General features: G+C 41.5%; 1 pseudogene; it reads right to left on the bottom strand.

Annotated features, from left to right (window-relative positions):
* Window positions 1–8,560: 8,560 nt before the first annotated feature.
* On the bottom strand, window positions 8,561–9,848 carry LOC112393926 (acetyl-CoA acetyltransferase, mitochondrial pseudogene; annotated as a pseudogene).
* Between the last annotated feature and the right edge of the window lie 7,122 nt (window positions 9,849–16,970).

Here is a 16,970-nt window from a genome sequence, read left to right as displayed (position 1 = left end):
AATTAATCCTCTGATTCTGGTCTTATTTCAGTGGTAGCCATTGGCCTTTTGGGCACTTTAACCTCATTCTAGCTCCAGTGGCTCAGGCGCTTTCCTTCTATTTGTGAGCGTTACCAAATTGGTCCAGAGCTTCCATAAGTTACCTGTCATGATAGAGGAAATCTTAAGTCTCCTCTGCAGATATTGGCAGGGATGCTTCAGCTCTCATACTGAACAGGTAATCTCAATTTGTCCCATCTGCCAGAAACACAATCCTGTTAAAAAGGTAAAGGTGGGGCAAGGATGCCAGCCAGCTCCCTCAGGCCCCTTTCTCCATCAGCAAATGGATTTTGTCAAACTCCCATGGTCTCACGGGTACAAATATGTTCTAACCATAGTCTGCATTCTAAAAATAATGCTTGGAAGCTTTGCCCTGCAAATAGGCTACTGCCACAGCTTGAGCTAAATTGTTGCTAGAATTTTTCCCACCTGGGGGAATCCCTCTTTTCCTCTCTAGCGACAGAGGAACTCACCACATTGCTACGTACTTCCACTCCCACAAAAACGGCAGTGTCCTTACCATCCTTAATCCGCAAAAGAAAAAATAATGAGCCAACGGAACACTCAAGTCAGTAAAATGCTGAGGAACTCAAGCTAACGTGACCCGAAGTCTTGCCATTAACCCTGATAATACTTTCTCACTTTCCTCTCAACATTGATTATCCCTTTATGAAATAATTACTGGCAGGCCCATGAAGATTTCTTACTCTTGTTGGACCACAGGAGGTTCAAATATGATCCAGACTGGTACTCTTAAATACTGCCAAGGTCTCATTCAATACACTTATATTTATTACTGATAGTTCAAGTGTACCTTTCCCCCAGACCTCCCACTTCAGCCCTTACATGATCTTCATGTTGAAGACCTGGTCTTCTGGAAAAAAATACCATCAAAAGACCAATCTTGGGCTTCCCTGGTGGCGCAGTGGTTGGGAGTCCGCCTGCTGATGCAGGGGACACAGGTTCGTGCCCCGGTCCGGGAGGATCCCACGTGCCGTGGAGCGGCTGGGCCCGTGAGCCATGGCTGCTGAGCCTGCGCGTCCGGAGCCTGTGCTCCGCAACGGGAGAGGTCACAGCAGTGAGCGGCCCGCGTACCACAAAAAAAAAAAAAAATCTTGAACCCAGGCAGAAGGAACCTTATACTGTCTTCCTAACCAGTTGTACTGCTGCAAAAGTATAAGGAATACAACCTTTCGTGTTTTAATATTTTAACAATACAAGTCTCATTTTGAAGTTAGGGAAATTCACCCTAGCAGCAGACCTTAAACTGAGGCTCTTTGAGAGCTCCCAGAAGCAGATGATGACATGAGACAAACTGCTTTCTCATGAATTTTGGAACAAGCAGATGGCACCACAATGGGGTCAGCTTCCACCCAAAATGCTGGAACACAACTGCCTGGGATTCCCCTATGCAGTGCTCTCCATGTTCCTCCTTTGTATCCTTCTCATCATTCTTTAATTTTTCTATTGTCCATTAGTTTCAGAACTTCCTGAGCCATGTCTCCTCTATTCCTTTCCATTTCTGGCCTCCTTACCATTTCCTTCTCTATTCCTCATTTATCCACAGACATGCAGGGTCCCCCGTTGTTTCACGTTTGCTCCCCAAAACCTCTCTGACCTCTACATCATAAGCAAGAACATGTGAGATGCTAACCAAAGAATTCACTGCATTGCCTCCACAATCCTAACCCCATCCTTGAAGGATCTCCACACCAATTTCCTGGAATCCACTAGACTGGTTCTCAATGGCCTTAGGTCTTGGTTTTACTCCTTATCACAGCCTCTAATGATCGATTTTCTGCTTTCTTTTATAAGTATCCTAATTAAGTGCTTTTTCTCCAGAACACTTTCTCAGCTTCAGGCCACCATCAGAGCTCAACAGATGATTATGCTGGTGCTCCAAGGGGAGAGCCAACAAGAAACTACTGACCCCATGGACAATTTCACTTAGCCTTGACCAAAACCCATGGAAATTACTGAGATTGTTCTAAGACAGATGATGTTTGTATAGACCAAGACGGGACACTGACAAGGCCAGATACAGACCTTTCCCCTTTTGCCTGAATCTGCTGATGAGGCCAGATACTGACCCTCCAATTTCCCATTCTCTGTCTCATGATTGATTTGCTAAGATTAAAATTGTTTGTCCCCTGAAACTAGCTAACCACAGAGAAAACCATTTCCTCTTCACACAACTGACTGAGACTTCTGCTGGAAAAACAACCCCAAGTATAAATCACCCCTTCTGCAACTTGTTTACTCCTCCCCACAAAAGTCTAAGGCAGAATCACCCTGCAGAAACATTCTGATCTTTGGATCTTCGATGCTCCCCCTATTGCCTGAAAATAACCTATCTCCTTACTTGACTGACTTCTGTCTTTGATATAAATCACACTAAAAGTGAACAGACAATAGAGTAGTAGGGCAAAATCAAATGGACCAAGAAACAGAAATCAATCTCTGTTATGTGTAAATTTGATATATGATAATAAGGTACCACCAAGGAATGGCAAAAAAAAATTGTTTTATTCGATGGTAGTGGGCAAATTAGCTCACTCCATGGAGAAAAGTAAAGAAAATAAAGTTGAATCTTTAACTTATATGAAATAAAAAGGGTGGGTCTCAGACTGAAGACCTCAATTCAAAAGGTAAATTTATAAATCTAATTGAAGAAAATGTAGGAGAATACATTTTAGGAATGGTTAGGAAATTTCCTAACCAAGACTCAAATAATGAATAAATTTGACTGCATCAAAATTAAAAATTTCTGATAAACAACGTACCCATTTGGCAAAATTAACAGAAACATGACAAACCAGGAGATGTTTGCAAATCTATAACTGACCAGGGATTCTATCAAGCACGATTGATTTTAGATTATGATTTGTAGACCATTACTGAGTGATAAATTCAACTTAGAGAATTGCAAGCATAATTTAAAAAAATAAAGTAGGAAAGAATAGAAAATATCAGAGTGCATAACAAGTATTAGGAGAAAATACTCATCAGCCTTTTGTTTACATCATGTAAATGAAAATGTAAAATTAAAAATATATACAATACATACATACATATATACAATAGTGTGTTTTTGTTGGGAATATATATATTTACATGTATAGTACATTAACACATATTAATAATTAATCATATATTTAATTATATAGACTTAATAGACACATAATTATATATTACTGATATAATCAATATATACTCTAATTAATAATATATTGATATATAACATGTATACTCATATATGTATATATGTATGTACATAAGTATATATGTATACTTATAAGATTTAACTATACATCTTATATATTAATATATTAATGTATTATATATTATATATAATGTGTGTTGGTTGTGATGTAACATATACTTCTTACTGTTGATTATGATCAAAACAGTGAAACACTCAATATTTAAGGGGCTCAAGCAAATCACTGAGAAAAAGATGATACTCAACAGAAAATTGGGCAAAGTATATGAACAGGCAATAAATAGAGAGGGAAGCCTGAACAGCTAACGACTATATGAAGAGGTTCTCAAACTTACTAGTAATCAGGGAGATATATTTTAAAACTATAGACCCATGTTACACCCATCAGAATGGCAAAAATAAAAAAGATGTCTGCTACTAAGTGTTGGAGAAGATGGGGTATATGGGAACTCTTGCAGTTTTGACGAAAGTATAAACTGGTAAGGTCATTCTAAAATAATCATCTGGAGGTCCTTAGTGACATTAAGAATGTGAATTCTCTTTGACCCAGCAAATCCACTTCAAGGGCTATATGTGATGGCCCTCCAATCATGCCCTTAGGATGGCACATACTGAGGTGCTCTTATGGTGGTGTTTATGCTTGGGGAAGTTGGAGGAAATCTAGGTTTTATCATTAGGGAAATGGATACCTGAAATGTGGTCAATGCACACTTATAGTATGAATTACTATCCACTAGTTGGGAGCAACAGACTTGTCTCCAAACAAAGGCTGATTACTTAGAGAAAAACACAAAATATGAAAAGTATCTTTTCATAATATGGCTAAATATATTTGCCTTTTATAAAATTAATACAAATTCATTGTAAAATTTATGTAAAAACAGCTAGTATCCTCTTACCCAGAGTATAACCACTATTAATTTTGTGGTCTATATTCTCAATTTTTATGTCTTAAATAAAAGTTGGATTGTATTGCATATTTGAGTCTATAGTATGTATTGTTTTATAATTTTTTTATTTCCTTAACTCTGTATTAAATGAGTTTATGATGTGATTTATTTTCCTTAAAAACCTGACTTTGGGGCTTCCCTGGTGGCGCAGTGGTTGAAAGTCCACCTGCCAATGCAGGGGACAAAGGTTCAGGACCCAGTCCAGGAAGATCCCACATGCCGCAGAGCGGCTAGGCCCGTGAGCCATGGCCGCTGAGCTTGCGCGTCCGGAGCCTGTGCTCCGCAACGGGAGAGGCCACAACAGTGAGAGGTCCACATACTGCAAAAACAAAAAAAAACCAAAACCAAACAAACAAAAAACAAACAAAACCTGACTTTGTTGCATTCTACCATATGCACATATCAAAGCAAATCTAACCAATTTCCTACTGTACATTTATTATTTATCAGTTTCTAACTGATTACTATTATAAACAATCCTGCAGTGAACACCCTCTAATAGAGGCTGACGTTTGGCTCATAGGCATTGGTATAAGAAAAGTGGATGTTTACAAGCCGCAACTCTTCTGATTTAATAGATGGTCATGGTGATTGGCGATCCTATACTACCAGTGGCTGAATATCAGCCCTGCTTCTACCTCATTCTTAGTGTTTAGTTAATGTTGTTTCATTAGGATAAATTCATTGAAGTGGAACTGCTGAGACAAACAGTATGAATATATTGCCAACTTACCTTCCTGTAAGATTCTACCAAGTTAGACTCAGACAGCCGTTCTCATTAACACTAGGTATTATTATGTTTTCGATCTTTACCAATTTCTTGTTACATTTTAATGCTAAGATCCTGTACACCTCAGCACTCCAGTAACTCCAAACGATTATTGCCTCAAACGGCAGAGTCCAGATCACTCTCCTGTGCCACACTGTCTTTCATTCTGAAAAAAAGTCTGACAAGTCAAACACCTTATACCCAAAGTGTTCTGTTCCCTGTTGCTCCTTCAGAACTAAATAAACTTTGTAAACAATTATCATTTCCTTCAGCATTTGAGAGATTATTTTTTAAATTTATTTTATTGAAGTATAGTTGATTTCTCGTGTTGTGGAAAGATTAATTATACTCCTCAAAACAAATTTTAAAAATTTGCTCATAGGTTAAGTATTATTTTCTGAGGAAACTCTTGCCCAGTGCACAAGCACTGGCTTAACTCACCTCTCAGGGTCCGGTGGGGGACAGGGGATGGCTTTCTACATCAGAGATAGTTGGATAGTTGAGGATTCTCTGGATCACTGTGCGATCATTGGCCTAACATAGCTCCATTCCAGGGCCTTTGAGCAAGGGTGCCATCAGCCTGCTGCCCAATTCTTATAAAAATAAGAGGCATTTCTCTAAAGGGCTGAATGATCGTCCATTGTTACAGAGCCTCTGATTTTAACCTTGGATTAAGCATACATTCAGAGAGTTACTCTATTTTTTCTTTTCTTCTGATTTTCTCACGTTAAAAACTCTTTGGAAACCAGACAGTATCCTTCTGAAACTAATTTTTTTTGGGTGGATCCCAAATTGTCATTTGTATCATTTTTTTTAGATTCCACAAACAGGTGACATCATATGGTATTTGTCTGTCTCTGTCTCACTTACTTCACTTACTACGATAATCTCTAGGTCCATCCATGTTGCTGCAAATGGCATTATTTCATTCTCTTTTATGGCTGAGTAATATTCCATGGTATGTATACATCCCACAACTATTTTATCCATTCATCTGTTGATGGATATTTAGGTTGCTTCCATGTCTTCTTGCCTATTGTAAATGGTTCTGCAATGAACACTAGGCTGCATGTACCTTTTCAAATTATGGTTTTCTCCAGATATATGCCCAGGAGTGGGATTGCAGGATCATATGGTAGCTGTATTTTTAGTTTTTTAAGGAATCTCCATACTGTTCTCCATAGTGGCTGCACCAATTTACATTCCCACCCAGTGTAGGAGGGTTCCTATTGGTTTTCTTTCTTTCTTTTCCTATTGGTTTTCTTTAACAAAGGACACATCATAAAAGGGCTTATAATCTTAATAGCACCTGTTATAGACAATATTAAAAGTAAATAAATCAGATTTCACGTATTACTCTTTTGTTCTGTATAAAGTGGGTGGAGAAAGGACATATTTTGATAAAAAGTGACCTAGAGAGCCATGATGATGGTCAGCATTGCTATGAATGGGAGGGCTTCTAACTCCATTTGTCTTTTTATTTCTAGGAAGGTTAGCAGTCCCCAAACATTATTCAAAATCTAACCATAATCTGGAAAAAAATACCATAGAGAGAAAGCAAAAACAATGACAATAACTTACTCTTCCGGTGTGTCAATACCCTTCCTTCTTCATATTCAAAACCCAGCTCATATGCACACCATTCCCTGGTAAGTATAGACAGGGCAAGGCCTTTCCCTTACCTAAACTCCTGGCTAATTTTATTGACTTGAAATCTTCCTTTCCTTTTAACTTATTCAATTTCCTTATGATGGCATCATATCTGAATATTTTGGTTAAACTTATATGTTTTTCCCTCACAGTAGATTCCAGGTTCTATAAGGGAAGAGAACACGCTTCCAGCATCTTTATAGCCCTAACAGCCAGCACGTGGCCTGGTACACAGAACATGCTAAATGAACAAATTGAGAATCACTAAACGAATGAATGGATATATGTGAATAAGTAGTTATCAACACTCTCAAGTTAGGAAAAAAAACAAAAGGAAAATTATTTTACAAAATTAAAACTATCAGAATCCCGAAGTTTTGTTGCTTCATGATGTATATGCTATTTCTAAACTCCGAGTAAATGAAAGAAAATGAGCACTTCAACCCTGAAATAGGTATTTCTATATTAGGGAAAAAGAGAAGTATTTTTAGTATGGAATAAAAATAAAATTAAAGACAGAAGTACTACAAATAAACATATCTGTTCTAATATAAAACAGGGGCTCAACCAAGGGACAAAATGTCACTACTGTCACTGAGGGAAAAAGATCTATTGGAGTCCTTATAAAGGTCTATACAGATTAGTGTCCAGAACAGTGTCTGACATTCAATAAATATTTGTCAAATAAGTGAATAATATCAAATCAAGAAAGTCAATATAATGGGAATAAATGATCAAACTGATAGCAGAAGAAGAAAGCAGTCAGCTAGGGGATCAAGAGAAGAAACGTTCCTAGAAGGCACTGCAGTAGAAAACGGGGATTAAGAAAATAGTACTTAGTAAAATTAAAAATAAATCAATCCAGGAAGTTGTATAAAGTAGAAAGAAAAGTGAAGCCTAGCGAGGCCTACCATCGATATTTTATTGGTGGGCTTATAAAATCTTAATGGAACAGATAATCCATACCTTAAATGAACACTTCCATAAAAGAGGGAAAACTGCCAAACTCATTTTATGACTGAACTGCTTTTATGCCAAAACTAGACACAGATAGTACCAGAAAAGAACATAATAGGTTCATTTCACTTACATTTATAGTTGTGAAGATCCAGAATAAAATATTAGCTAGCCAGACTCAACAGTGTGTTAGCAGTCAAGGAACACAAGAAGGGTTCAAGTGCGGTCAATTTGCAAGTCTACAAGACAGAAAGACCGGTCATAATTTTTCCTCTGCCGGAAAAGAACTTTTCCATTAGAAAAATACACCTTTTCTCCAACATGCCCAAGAGACTACAGTCAGCATAATTAACTAGTAACCTCCCCAAGGTCAGAGAGGAGGCTTCCCTCATTGTAAATACTGAGATCCTGAGGACCACTAGCTCTCTACTAAATACACTAATGTATTCACTAGGTCCTGAATTGAAGAGAGGGAAAAATGTTTTGCCACTCTAGAAAGGAGAGTGCTGGTTGCCACAAACTGGATAAGGTTAGCTATCATCAAAACAAAGGGCCTTAATGTCATTACTGTTATGACCCTAAAGTTTTACCATTATGCTAAAAATTTAAGTGTCTCTAAATACTAAGTACTTATCTATGTTCCCTATGGTTTTTTTAAAAATGTAAATTAAGATTTATTCTCTAAAACGGAAGCTTCTAGCTACTTATAAGTCACTAATATTGCACAATGGTATTTTAAAAGTATAGCTTTATGACAAAAATGTGTTTAACAACTGTAAAGTAGAAGAAAAAATTATTTTGTAATCTCAACAGGTTTTGGGATTTGATCTTTTTATTTTTTAAAGAGAGTTGAAAATAATAAAAAGTGAAACAGATTATTTTCATACAAGCTGACCCAGGGTAATCAGTCACCCTGATTACAGCAGGCCTTTCTGGCTACATAGGGTTGTTGCCTTAGACAACGGAAGTTGTCTACAGCTTTTGGATCAGCATGGCAGAAGCACCTCCTCCTCCGCTGCAAATACTGGCAAGACCACATTCTCCTTGCTTCAAGGCATGAGCCAATGGACGACAATCCTGGCTCCACACATCCCAACTGGATGTCCGATAGAAACAGCTCCTCCACTGCTATTCACTTTTGGGGGATCAATCTCTAGCATTTTAATGTTTGCTAGTATGACTACACTAAAGGCTTCGCTTATTTCCCACACTGTAGTACCTTTCTTTCAATCCTGCATCTTGTAAGATGCACCTGCATCTCAGGTGCAGCATGCAGGTGCAACTGGAAAATCAATAGGTTCTACAGCAGCATCAGCAAGTGCTGCTATTCTTGCCAGTGGTTTAACATTGAGCCTCTCGTTGCATCTGCAGTCATCAAAACCACAGCAGCTGCTCCATCATTCAGTGTGCTGGCATTGGGAGCTGTTACTGTACCATTCTCTTTTTGGAAACCCGTCTTCAGCTTTGGAACTCTGCTGAAGTCAACATGTTTATATTCTTCATCTTCTTTCACCACTACATCTGGTTTACCTTTTACTGTAATTGTGACAGGAACAACTTCACTTCCAAATTTTCCAGCTTCTCATGCTGCTTTGCTTCTGGTATAGGAGTTAACAGCATAAGTATGCTGTCCATCTCGTGCAATATTCAGCGTCTTTGCAGTATTTTCAGCACAGTTGCCCATATGAGTTTTATTGTAGACATCAGTTAGCCCATCTTTTACAATCAAATCTTCAAGCTTCACCCCACTATATGGTGCTGCTCCTCTGTTCATTACGTGGGGAACATTGGACATGCTCTCCATCCCACCTGCCACCGTCACATCCTGATGTCCACACATAAGATTCTGAGAGGCCATCATGATAGCTTTCATTCCTGAGACACAAACTTTAGTTTACAGTGGTACATGGAGTAGAAATAAGTAAGCCTGCACCCAGTACTGCTTGCCTTGTAGGGGCTTGTCCTCCACCTCCTTGTAGAACATTAGCCATGTATGCTTCTTTCACTGCTTCTTTTGGAAACCCTGCCTTTTCAATGGCTCCCTGAATTGCAATGGAACCAAGCTCAGTGGCTGGCAGAGATGAAAGGCTGCCTAGAAAGGACCCAACGGGTGTTCTTGTAGCACTTACTATGACCACTTCATTCAAAGTGGGTTTTGATCATAACTTCGTTCCACATATCTTATTTCCTGCATCCACCTCCGAAGCAGGGGGCTGCGCCTGCGGGCACCACAGCGCAGAAGGGCCGCCAGCACAGCCATGGTCACCGAGCGTGGAGCAGAGAGTTACCAGCGGAGAGATGTGGTCGCAAGCCGTGGGTCCCTGATCCCGCTTCCTCTATGATTTTAAAGGTGTTCCAGTGATGCTTATATCTTTTACCTGGAATGACGTGTGTAACCAAAAAAAAAGTATGCATGAGAACAGCCCTGTTTAGCATATGGAATGAACTAAAAAACTCCTCAAAGGCAATGACTGTGACTGACTTCTTCAGTTTTCCCTGCAGATACCAAACTAGTGCTGGATGCACAAATGAGTGATTAGTACTTGTTAAAACTGATTTCAGTTTGAGGGCAAATTTGAATATTTTCGATGAGTAGGACAGCAGCCGCTTTATTAAGAGGTTTAAATGTATGGGTCCTACTAAAAATGTTGAAGTCAAGGCCTTCCACCTCAAGTGAAAGCTGGAAGATACAGCGGCATTCTAACAGATGCTGGAGTACAATTTTTTTTTTATTGACATGGAAAAAGTACAAGATCATTGAGAACAGAGCCTGCATTCATTTATTCCCTTGCTCCCACAATCACTCCTTTCAAAGCCATTCAGCTCAGTTATGCTGGGCTGGTGGGACGACACACAAGCAGAAAAAGAGGCATAGAAGCGTCCTCACAAGGTTGTTTACATTTATAATAGGAGCAGGGGACAGCTCCTATTTCTGTTTTCATTGTCAGAAAACCTTAGATCATTTGGCATCTTTTTTCAGACATGCAAACTGAAAGTAAATAATGTCTTTTTTTAATCAAAAATTTTTATTGAGTTATATTAACTTACCACATTAAATTAGTTTCAGGTGTACAACATAGTGATTCTATATTTTTATACATTATGAAGTGATCAGTGCAATAAGACCAGTTGCCATGTGTCACCATACAAAGTTGTTACAATATTATTGACTATACTTCCTGTGCTGTACTTTACATCCCCATGACTTATTTTAGAGCTGGAAGTTTGTACCTCTTAATCCTCTTCACCTATTTCGTTCACTGCCTTCCAGCCCCTCCTCTTTTTCATTTAGCATAATACCCTCTAGATCCATCCACGTTGTCACAAATGACAAGATTTCATTCTTTTTTATGGCTTACTAGTATTTCAGTGTCTCTGTGTATCACATGTTCTTCATCCACTCATCTACTGATGGATGCTTAGGTTGATTCCATATCTTGGCTATTGTAAATAATGGTCCAATGAACATAGGAGTACATATATCTTTTCTAATTAGTGTTTTCATTTTCTTCAAATAAGTAGCAGAAATAGAAGTGCTGGATTGTACGGTAGTTCTATTTTTAGTTTTTTGAGGAATCTCCATACTATTTTCCACAGTGGCTGCACAATGTACATTCCCACCAACAGTGCACAAGCTTTCCCTTAAGAGATTCAAATGCATACACAGCCTCAAATATTTTGCACACATCCTACCATGCTCTCCTGTACTACACAAGGCTGCTCAATGTTCATTTCCCTGAATTTCTTTCTTCTACTCCTTTGTTACTATCTTCTGACTGCATTCTGCTCTGTTTCTGACCTCTCAAAACCTTTATCATCCTTCAAGATTCAATTCAAACATCACGGAACTGTTTCTTCCTCTCTGCTGCAATAACACCTCCTTTTCACTTTGTTACTACATTGAGCACAAAGTATAAGAAATTACTTTTTTGGGGGCGGAGTCAAGATGCCGTACTAGGAGGATGCGGGATTCACGTCTCCTCACAACTAGGGCACCCACCAGGCACCAGTGGGGGACCACCGACACCTAAGGGGGCAGGAGGAGCCCCCAGTGACCGGGTAGGACGTGGGGTGTGAGGGGGAGTGAAGGGGGAGGAGAAGTGAAGGCGGGACGGGTCTGGTGGCCCTGAGAGGTGGCTGGGGGAGGGGAAGGGATCCCACGCCCGAATGGGGAAACTGGGGAACCATCGGGAGGGCAGAGGATCAAAAGGGAGCGTGGCCAGGTTTCCGCTGCCCACTTGGGCCCCCAGGAGCCTGTTGAGATCCTGGGCCTGATCCTCTGCCCTCCTAGGCTCCCTCCAGCCACGTGGGTCCTGAGGGAGTGGGAGGGAGGGGAGGGGCAGCAAAAGTAAAGGCCGGACCTCCGGGACCTGCACCCCTGAGGGGTGGCTGGGGGAGGGGAGGAGTTCCTACACCCAGCAGGATCCACCCATGGTTAGGGGTCCAGTGGCGATGGGGGAGAACCTGGGAGAGATGGTGGGGGAGGGGCACAAAGGAAAGGAAGGGAACGGGGCCAGTGCTTTCCCTGTCCACTTAGGCACCAGGGAGACTGTTGGGCTCCCGGGCCTAATCCTCTGCCCTCGGAGCCTCTCTCCTGCCATGCAGAGCCCACGCCCCGCCCCTACGCCCCCACCCAGGGCCCCACCTCTACACTCAGAGTCCCCCTCCAACACAATGGGCCTAAACCCCACCCACACACCCTCACCCAGGGCCTTACCTCCAAACTCCTGAACTCCGTATTCCAGAGGCGCTCCTTTCCAAATGCTGCCTCTCCCCTTCTGCGAAGGTCCTAAGCAGAGGCCCCGCCCCACGCTTGAACGTCACCGTCACCCTGCCTAGGCCCCACCCCCCCCGCAAACGTCACCCCCCCACCTGCCTAGGTCCCACCCCACCCTAAACCTTGCCCCTGCCTAAGTTCCACCCCCACCGAATTCCGCCCCCATAGCCAAGGCTTTTATTTTTTCTTTTTTCCTCTTTTAGATTGGGCTTCTGTTTTACCTTGTTGATTCATTGTTGTTGATTCTTTCACATTCTTTTTTTTGGCGGTACGCGGGCCTCTCACTGTTGTGGCCTCTCCCGTTGCGGAGTACAGGCTCCGGACGCACAGGCCCAGCGGCCATGGCTCACGGGCCCAGACGCTCGCTCCGCGGCATGTGGGATCTTCCCGGACCGGGGCACGAACCCGTGTCCCCTGCATCGGCAGGCGGACTCTCAACCAGTGCGCCACCAGGGAAGCCCGATTCTTTCACATTTTTAAAAGAAGCTCATAAATCAGGTGCCCAGCTGAGCCCAGCCACCAGCCCACGTGCCAGCTGAAGGATGTGCAAGAGGGACCATTGGCAAGACCAGCAGAATCACCCAGCTAAGTCCAGCCCAGGCTATCATCTTGAACAAATAAAATGGTTGTTGTTTTTAGTCACTAAATTGTGGAGTTGGTTACATAGCAATAGATAAAGCAATGAGGTAAGAGTGAGATCTTAATATTTGACATCTAGAATGAGAGTAGTAACCAACCCTGTCCTGCTGGTGTTGGGCTTGGCCATGTGATTTGATCTCATAATGGAATATGAGCAGACATGATGTACATCCCTCACGGGCTTTATATAGTTCAGATGGTTTGGCTGGGTCTCTTGTGTCTGGACCTGTGCCATTAGAAGAGCTGCCCTGGTGGGCCCTGCTCTTTAGCCTGTGTTCCAGAATGACAGACATGTGGGGCAGACCTAGCGGGTGCAGAACCAGCACAGCCAATCCAGAGACCGCTGGGCAAGAAACAGATGCTTATTGTCACAAGCCACTGAGAGTTGAGATTTGAGGGTTGATACTGCTGTAAAAACTGACTAATATGCTCGACCAAAGATTGAAGAATATAACATGTGATCACTCTCAATTCATTGTCACAGTGATACTGTATTTGATATGCTAGCTAAGGCTGCTGGCTGGGGTTCTAAGGGACTGGACTGATTAATGCAAATCTGGCCCAATACCTGCACCACGCTAGGTGACATTGAAAGGTCAGAGAGCACCTGACCCAGCAGAGAGAGAAGAGTTCAAAGACGGACAGCACCCAGAAGTCTCTCTCCCCTTTCTTGTCATTAGGGGGCAGATCGAAAAGAGAAGCATCTGAATCTTTTAAGATGTGCTCCCTGACCTTCCCTGTATAATAGCTGACACTTCCACGGCACTTTCTAGGGGCAAGGCTCTGTTCTAAGCACTTTACATATATTAACTCCTTCAAAACCCAAGCAATCAAATGAGGCAAGTAACAACTATTATATTGGCAAAGAAACTGAGACACAGAGGAATTAAATAACTTTCTCAAGATGACACAGTTGGAAACCGGATCCCTGATACTGATAGAAATGAGAGGTGCCTAAGATGACCACGCCCTGTGTGCTCATTATAGTGACAGCAGAGTAGGCACAGTAATCATGGCACAGAGACAACCATTGAGGGCCCTGGCACATTGCTCCGTGTCAAGCACAGGCCTTCCCCTGGCTGGGTAGCAGTACACTGTTACTATTCTGCCACTCTGGCTCTGTGTCCCAGTCTAGTGGGGAGCAAGGTGATCACCTCATTATGCAATAAGACATTATGTTGCAAGGACCTGAAGAGCATAAAGAAACAACTTCCTAAGACATCTTGGTAAGATTCATGTGTGATGAAATAGAAGATCAAAGTTGATAAGAATATGCTGTAGCAAAGTTTGGATTAATTCAGTATTCTGGAGCCTGTGAGGATCTCCCATTCCAAAGTAAAGAACAGGCCAGAGCACCACGCATTCCCTACCACGAAGACAAACAATACCTGGAAATGTGAGGCCGTACATACCGCATACCATTTAGAATTCCTGCTCTAATAATTTTGGTTCAAAGATGGACAGCTTTGAGTGGGACCTAGCCCAACTCAGGCTGCAGTACAAATTGGTTACTCTTCTCTCATGACCCAGCAGACCTGTGAACAAATTTCAGCCTTGTTTGTGCCAAGAACTGTGAAGGATCTGAGATTTTTATCCTACTTGCTAACTACTGAGGTAGTTCTGGGAATGCTGGGTGAGGACAGAAGACACCTGAGGCAAAACAAAGGACTGTTTATTACTTTCAACAACAGCAGTAGCCAGAGTATTAGCATCTTCGCAGCACCCTGAGCCCCAGGGTAACACAAAGCGGACCAGATGACACGTGCACATATGGTGAGTTGCATTACCTGAAAGGAACCCTGAACTTAGGGAACTAGAATCTTTTTTTTTTGGCTGCGTTGGGTCTTCATTGCGGTGCGTGGGCTTCTCAGTGCGGTGGCTTCTCTTGTTGCAGAGCATGGGCTCGAGGCATGCAGGCTTCAATAGTTGTGGCATGTGGGCTCAGTAGTTGTGGCGCACTGGCTTAGTTGCTCCGTGGCATGTAGTATCTTCCCAGACCAGGGCTCGAACCTGTGTCCCCTGCATTGGCAGGTGGATTCTTAACCACTGCATCACCAGGGAAGCCCTATTCAGAATTTTCCAATCAGAAAATCTGGAAAGAAGTTATTCTAATTTCCACGTATATTTAAGTGCTGTGTTATAATCAAACATTTAAATTTTTATTACCCATAGGGAGACACAATAATCTTTTCAGCACGTTGGGACTCTAAACAGTTTAATCCCTCACAGTTTGCCTCTGGCCCTATCCTCAGCTCACTTCACAAAAAGATGTGAGGCAATGGGTGGATGTTTTGGGGATTCATTGCATTACTGTTACTCTGTCATCCAGAAACAGGTGGTCTTATGATATAAGGAAGCCTACTGAACGTTCATGCACAGTGGTCTCTTGGACACTGCGATTTCTCTGGCTGGATGAAATATATGTTCCATGTTGGAAATCCCCAGTATACAGGGATGTTTGCTAGCTAGAACACATTCATCTGGGAAATAAGGGGTGGAGAGTGAACGGTTATTTTTAGATTTCACTTAATAAACCTACCAAAAGTTTTGCTTTTTTGTGTTCTAAACTTTGAGCTCTGATAATCAAGTGGTCTATGTAACCAGTGTAGAAATACCAGTGAAAGCAATAATGATCCCACTGAATTGGAAACCAAGACATCCGTGTAACCATTTTTGGTTCCTGGTGTATTAAGAAAACAGGCACAACAGAGGATAATCAACCTTACTGAGGAAAAATAGAGATGCTATAACACACTAAGGACCAAGATCAATTAGGTGGATTCAAGGCCACAAACTTCTACTACCAAGGATATCCCCGGATAAAGATCAATGGAAACTAACTTACAGAGTAATAGATATCTGATTACCAAAGGGCAGGTTTACCAAAGGCTCAGATCCTTCACAAATGAAGACATTTCATTCTTCTGGGCAAAGGATCCTAATCAGGTGAGGTGCTCTTCAGAGGCAGGGCAGCACATGGAATGTGTGGTGGAGAGATAAAGCTAATGCCAGCTTTAGCGTTAGTTACAGGGTCATAAATAATTCACATTTCTTGAGTTTTGCTAAAGTATAATAATCATCACCATTTCCTCCTTTTCAACAGAAATGGAGAGAAATTGATGGCACCTAGAGATTCTGGACTCCCAAGAACAGTGGCTCTATGACGTTACTTCTAGACCCCATCATTAGATATGACTTTGGATGGTGTCTTTTGGGGGAAGAGGTGAATGAATTTGTGGTTACATGTAGAGTGAATTCTCTTAGCAGGGGCATCTTTGAACACACAGGAAGACAGATGTGTACACAGCATGCATCTACATGCTCAAATAGCCAAAAGATGACGTGTATAGACCACAGTACAGAATCTCAGGTTAAATAACTTTCCCAAGATCACACAGCAAGTAGGTGATGGAGCTAGATAAAAACCAGGCTGTGAGACATTAATACTAGGGACAAATGAGTGTGGGTTATACGAGAACCCTCTGTACCACCTTCACAACTTTTCGGTGAATCTTAAACTGTTCTAAAACAAAAGTTTATTAAAAGAAGAAACACAGGTTGTTAGACTCTGGAGCTTACAATTTTAACTTCTGTGCCATGTTTTATCTCTAGAGCCCTGGCCCAAGTGATGTTCTGAGGTGTTGACAAACTCCTGTTTTCCTAGGTCTCCAGAATGATTCTCATTCCTCCCCATGGACAAGAACTGATTGTCCAGATTTTGCTTTGATTTTCTAGCTTTCTGTAGTATCCTTCCAATAAATTTCCCTTTTTATTATAATTAGACAGAATGGCTTTCTATCACTTACAACCTAACAACAACCGCTAACACTTAAGAGTATTCACAGAGCCAGGCACTGCTCTGATTACTTTGCATGTATTTATTCATTTGACCCTCACAACAGCCCTATTAGGTAAGTATTAATATTATCCCCATTTTACAGGTGAAAACACTTAGGCACACAGAAA

This window comes from Neophocaena asiaeorientalis, unplaced genomic scaffold (genome assembly GCF_003031525.2).
Source record: "Neophocaena asiaeorientalis asiaeorientalis breed wild unplaced genomic scaffold, Neophocaena_asiaeorientalis_V1.1 scaffold152, whole genome shotgun sequence".
In the NCBI taxonomy this organism is placed as follows: domain Eukaryota; kingdom Metazoa; phylum Chordata; class Mammalia; order Artiodactyla; family Phocoenidae; genus Neophocaena; species Neophocaena asiaeorientalis.
This window is presented reverse-complemented; position numbering and strand designations above follow the sequence as displayed.